This window comes from Rhinopithecus bieti, unplaced genomic scaffold (assembly GCF_001698545.2).
Source record: "Rhinopithecus bieti isolate Rb0 unplaced genomic scaffold, ASM169854v2 scaffold_18477, whole genome shotgun sequence".
NCBI lineage: Eukaryota > Metazoa > Chordata > Mammalia > Primates > Cercopithecidae > Rhinopithecus > Rhinopithecus bieti.
In genome coordinates, this window is record NW_016809209.1 from 52,565 (window position 1) to 58,784 (window position 6,220).

The 6,220-nt window shown below is 41.9% G+C and overlaps 1 pseudogene across 1 annotated transcript; it reads right to left on the bottom strand.

Annotated features, from left to right (window-relative positions):
- On the bottom strand, nucleotides 1–504 carry LOC108539917 (peptidyl-prolyl cis-trans isomerase A pseudogene; annotated as a pseudogene). Its single transcript, XR_001888529.1, has one exon. The product of XR_001888529.1 is annotated as a peptidyl-prolyl cis-trans isomerase A pseudogene (transcript).
- Between the last annotated feature and the right edge of the window lie 5,716 nt (nucleotides 505–6,220).

Sequence of the window (6,220 nt, forward strand, 5' to 3'; positions counted from 1 at the left end):
ATTCCTGGACCCAAAGCGCTCCATGGCCTCCACAATATTCATGCCTTCTTTCACTTTGCCAAAGACCACATGCTTGCCATCCAACCACTCAGTCTTGGCAGTGCAGATGAAAAACTGGGAACCATTTGTGTTGGGTCCAGCATTTGCCATGGACAAGATGCCAGGACCTGTATGCTTTAGGATGAAGTTCTCATCTTCAAATTTCTCCCCATAGATGGACTTGCCACCAGTGCCATTATGGCGTGTGAAGTCACCACCCTGACACATAAACCCTGGAATAATTCTGTGAAAGCAGGAACCCTTATAACCAAATCCTTTCTCTCCAGTGCTCAGAGCACGAAAATTTTCTACTGTCTTTGGAACCTTGTCTGCAAACAGCTCGAAGGAGACGCGGCCCAAGGGCTCGCCATCGACGGCAATGTCGAAGAACACGGTAGGGTTGACCATGGCTAGTAGCACAAGAATTTCCTTGGCGGCAGCGTCTGCAAAGCCATAATCCAGCATTTTAATTACTTTATGGTTCTGATCATTCCATATTTGGCCATGGGGAGCTCCTTCAGGTTAGTGTCTGTCATTTGGCAATGTCTCATTCTTTTTTGAGCACTTCCTGTACTTTCTGGTAGCACAAGATATTTCTGGCTCATCTTGTATTTTCCCTGCCTTGGCTCTAGAATCAACTACTTCTTTAAGCAGCCTTGGCTCCTGTTACTGGGGAATGGTGTTTGGAAACCATCATGTGGATGCTAAGTGTGTTTATTGCTGTTGACACGTCATTGCTTCAAGGCTCTCTCAGTGAAAATTTTTTTTCTTAAATTCCTGAAATAAACTTTACTTGATTACGATATATTTATTATTTTTTAATATGTCACTGGTTTTATTTTGTTAAGAATTTCTGCATTATTCTTGTGAGGAATATTGTAATTTTCTATTCTTGAGATGTTTTTGTCTGATTTTAATATAAGGGTAATATTGGCCACATCAAAGGAGTTGGGAATTATCCCCTTTTCTACGTTCTGAAAGAGTTTATAGAGGCTTGTGTTATTTCTTCCTTAAATGTTTGATAGAATTTACCAGTGAGTCTGTCTCATCCTGGACTTTTTTGGTGGCAAGATTGTTAAATTGCAAATGCAGTTTATTTTGTGGCTACAAGACTATGACTCTGCTTGGATTTATCTCCAGACTGAGTGGATTACTGTGATTGGCCTTGCACAAGGCACAAATCCACCCTGTGACCAGGGAACTTAGAAAGTCTGTTATCAGAAGAAGAGAATGTGGCATACTCAGGGCTCCAGAGAATTTATAGGCCAACTGGCCTCTTCAACTTAGGTTTATTATGTTTTCTTCTATACACCAAACTATAGACATAGAAATAGTCTGGGCATGGTGGCTCATGCCTGTAATCCCAGCACTTTGGGAGACCAAGGCGGGGAAATCACGAGGTCAGGAGTTTGAGACCAGCCTGCCCAACATAGTGAAACCCTGTCTCTGTAACAAAAACACAAAAAATTAGCCTGGTGTGGTGGCAGGCGCCTGTAATCCCAGATACTAGGGAGGCTGAGGCAGGAGAATCGTGTGAACCCAGGAGGCAGAGGTTGCGTGACCTGAGATCGTGCCGTTGCATTCCAGCCCAGGTGATAGTGTGAGACTCGGACTCAAAAAAAAAGAAAAAGAGAGAAAGAAAGAAAGAAAGAAAGAAAGAGAGAGAGAGAGAGAGAGAGGGAGGAAGGAAGGAAGGAAGGAAGGAAGGAAGGAAGGAAGGAAAAGGGAAAGGGAAAGGGAAAGGGAAAGGGAAAGGAAGAGAAAGAAAGAAAGAAAGCGAGAAAGAAAGAAAGAAAAAGGAAGGAAGGAAGGAAGGAGGGAAGGAAGGAAGGAAGGAAGGAAGGAAGGAAAAGAAAGGGTATTTAAGGACAATCTTTTTTTCTATTATTTATAGAAGTGACTTTTTACTTTCCATTCCACCCTGTCTCCCCACCAGTTTATTATTAACCCTATGGACCAATGGAGTCCGACATGATGAACCCACTACTTGAATCTCCAGAGTCATCACTTTCTTCCCACTCCTTCCATATCACCCTCTCCCTTCACACACTAGGAACCAGCCACACTGGCCTCCGTTCATTTCCTTTCATGAAGATACCCAGCCCTTTCCCTTATCTTTGTATTTCTACTTTATCTGCTTAGAATCTTCTTCTCTTAGTTCCTTTGACTTGCTTATGGCCTGAGCTCACTTGTCAACTCCACACAGGACTTTTCTAATGGTCTTACGTAAAGTAGTTCCTTCTTTGTTTTTATTTAACAAACTGTCTTTTGTGTTTCCTTTGTAGCATTTATGACAATCTGTAATAATTTGCTCTTCTTGTTTTTTTATTATCTGACCCTCCTTGAACGTAAGCTTCATGAGGGCAGGAAGTTGGTTAGTCTAGTTATGGATGGTATTGGGTCCCAGTTCCTGTTGAATAATAGACTCTTAATATGTATTTCTTACATGAATAAATGGATCTATACAAAAGGTTTTAATTTCAGTTTCATATACATATGAACATACACCTGTGTCCCAATGTGTTGATAATCTGTTTTATTTATTCACTTTCTTCCCAAGTATTTATTTATTTATTGTTTATTAATTTATTTTTGAGATGAATTCCCACTCTGTCACCCAGGCTGGAGTGCGGTGGTGTGATCTTGGCTCATTGCAACCTCCGCCTCCTGGGTTCAACTGATTCTCCTGCCTCGGCCTCCCTACTAGCTGGGATTTCAGGCCCATGCCACCATACCTGGCTGATGGTTGTATTTTTAGTAGAGACCGGGTTTCACCATGCTGGCCAGGTTGTCCTCCAACTCCTGACATATTGATTGAAGTCATGCTGTGTACAAGGTATTGGTCCAGATGTTAAATGTATGTATGAAATCTGATTTTGAAGACTAAAGTGGATATTAATGTAAACAATTATTTTTTGCTTTGCAAAATAAATTCCCCATGAAATTCTTTTTAATAAATCAAATTTTTATATTATATGTAATCAATATAATATAAAAGTCTTTGGCAAGCCTCTCTTATTACAGATGAGGAAACAAGATTCGGAGAGAATAGAGGTAGGCCAAGGTCTCATAACTATTTAGTAGTAGAGCTCTCACTGAATGCATATTTCCTAATCAATTCCCACATCACACAGCCTTCTCTGTGATTTTCTTCTTTAAATATTGATTAGCATTGTATTTTGCTTTCACTGAATTTGTATTTCATTGTATTTGTGTTTTATTTTCATTGTATAACCACCATGGCATAATGTTATTGAGAATTGAAAGATCAGTTACTCTCTCTGTCTTTTTTTTAAATGTCTAAAATGAAATAACAATCTATACATGGTGGTGTGTGGTTGTGGTCCCAGCTACTTGAGAGGCTGAGGTGGAAACATCTTTTGAGCCCAGGAGTTTAAGGCTGCGGTGAGCTATGACCACGCCACTGCACTCCAGCCTAGGTGACAGAAGGTGACCCTGTTTCTAAAAAAAATAAAAATAAGGCTGGGCATGGTGGCTCATGCCCGTAATCCCAGCACTATAAGAGGCCAAGGTGGGTGGACCACTTGAGGCTGGGAGTTCGAGACCAGCCTGGCCAACATGGTGAAACCCGATCTCTACTAAAAAATACAAAAATTGACCGGGTGCAATGGTTCATTCCTGTAATCACAGCACTTTGGGAGGCTGAGGTGGGCAGATCACCTAAGGCCAGGAGTTTGAGACCAGCCTGACCAACATGGAGAGACCCCGTCTCTATGAAAAATACAAAATTGAGGAATTGCCATACTGTTTTCCATAATGGTTGAACTAGTTTACAATCCCACCAACAGTGTAAAAGTGTTCCTATTTCTCCACATCACTCTCCAGCACCTGTTTTTTCCTGACTTTTTTAATGGATTGGCCCATTCTAACTGGTGTGAGATGGTACTCATTGTGGTTTTGATTTGCATTTCTCTGATGGCCAGTGATGATGAGCATTTTTTTCATGTGTCTGTTGGCAGATGCATGTCTTCTTTTGAGAAATGTCTGTTCATATCTTTGCCCATTTTTGATGGGGTTGTTTTTTTCTTGTATATTGTTTGAGTTTTTGGTAGATTCTGGATATTAGGCCCTTTGTCAGATGAGTAGGTTGCAAAAATTTCTCCCATTCTGTAGGTTGCCTGTTCACTCTGATGGTAGTTTCTTTTGCTGTGCAGAAGCTCTTTAGTTTAATTAGATCCCATTTGTCAATTTTGGCTTTTGCTGCCATTGCTTTTGGTGTTTTAGACATGAAGTCCTTGCCCATGCCTATGTCCTGAATGGACTACCTAGATTTTCTTCTAGGGTTTTTATGGTATTAGGTCTAACATTTAAGTCTCTATCCATCTTGAATTAATCTTCGTATAAGGAGTAAGGAAAGGATCCAGTTTCAGCTTTCTACTTTATGGCTAGCAATTTTCCCAGCACCATTTTATTAAATAGGGAATCCTTTCCCCATTTCTTGTTTCTCTCAGGTTTGTCAAAGATCAGATGGCTGTAGATGTGTGGTATTATTTCTAGAGGACTCTGTTCTGTTCCTTGGTCTATATCTCTGTTTTGGTACCAGTACCATGCTGTTTTGGTCCAGCTGTATCCTTGTAGTATATTTGAAGTCAGGTAGCGTGATCGCCCTCCAGCCTTTGTTGTTTTGACTTAGGATTGTCTTGGCAAATGCGGGCTCTTTTTTGGTTCCATATGACTTAAATCAGTTTTTTCCCAATTCTGTGAAGAAACTCATTGGTAGCCTTGATGGGGATGGCATGATCTATAGAAAACAGTATGGCAATTCCTCAAGGATCTAGAACTAGATGTACCATATGACCCAGCCACCCACTACTGGGTATATACCCAAGATTATAAATCATGCTGCTATAAAGACACAATGCACACGTATGTTTATTGCAGCACTATTCACAATAGCAAAGCTTGGAATCCACCCAAATGTCCATCTGTGACAGATGGATTAAAAAATGTGGCACATATACACCATGGAATACTATGCAGCCATAAAAAAGGATGAGTTTGCATCCTTAGTGGGACATGATGGCAGCAGGAAACCATCCATTCTTAGCAAACTATCACAAGAACAGAAACCACACCGCATGTTCTCACTCATAGGTTGGAACCTGAAACAATGAGATCACTTGGACTCGGGAAGGGGAACCATCACACACTGGGGCCCTATCATGGGGAGGGGGGAGGGGGAGGGGATTGCATTGGGAGGTATACCTGATATAATGCGAATTGATGGTGGCTGACGAGTTGATGGGTGCAAGCACACCAACTGGCACATGTATATCATATGTAACAAACCGTGCACGTTATGCACATGTACCATAAACTTAAGTATAATAAAAAAAAGATAATAAAAAAGAAATACAAATTAGCCAGGTGTAGTGGCAACATGCTGTATCCCCAAAAAAAGCTACTCAGGAGGTCACGAGGCAGGAGAATCACTTGAACCTGGGAGGCAAGAGTTGTGGTGAGCCAAGATCACGCCATTCATTCCAGCCTGGGCCAACACAGCGAAACTCCATCTCAAAAAAAAAAAAAATTAGGTGGGCATGGTGGCCGTGCACTTGTAATTCCAGCTACTCGAGAGACAGAGGTAGGAGAATCACTTGAACCCAAGAGAAAAGGAGGTTGCAGTGAGCTGAGATCGGGCCACTGCATCCAGCCTGGGTGAACAGAGCGAGACACCATTTGAAAAAAATAAATAATAAAAATATAATATAAAGTAGGATAATAGTCTGGGCACAGTGGCTTACGCCGCCGTAATCTCCAACATTTTGGGAGGCCCAAGGTGAGTGGATCACCTGAGAAGCAGGAATTCAAGACCAGCCTGGCCAACATGGTGAAAGCATTCCCATGCCTCTACAAAAAAAAAATTTAGCCGGGCACATGCTCAGCACCCTGTAATTCCGCAGCTACTAGGGAAGCTGAGGCCAAGAGAATTGCTTAAACCCGCTGGAAGCGGCGTTGCAGTGAGGCCAATTGACCAAGGCGGTCTCCGAACCTGCCCTGACCTCAGGTGATCCCACGCCACTTCAGCCTCCCCCAAAGTGCTGGGATTCACAGGCCCCATGAACCACAGAGCCGCAGCGTATTATTTATTTTTATTATGCTTTAAGTTCTGGATACATGTGCAGAATGTGCGGGTTGCTTACATAGGTGATACCTGTGC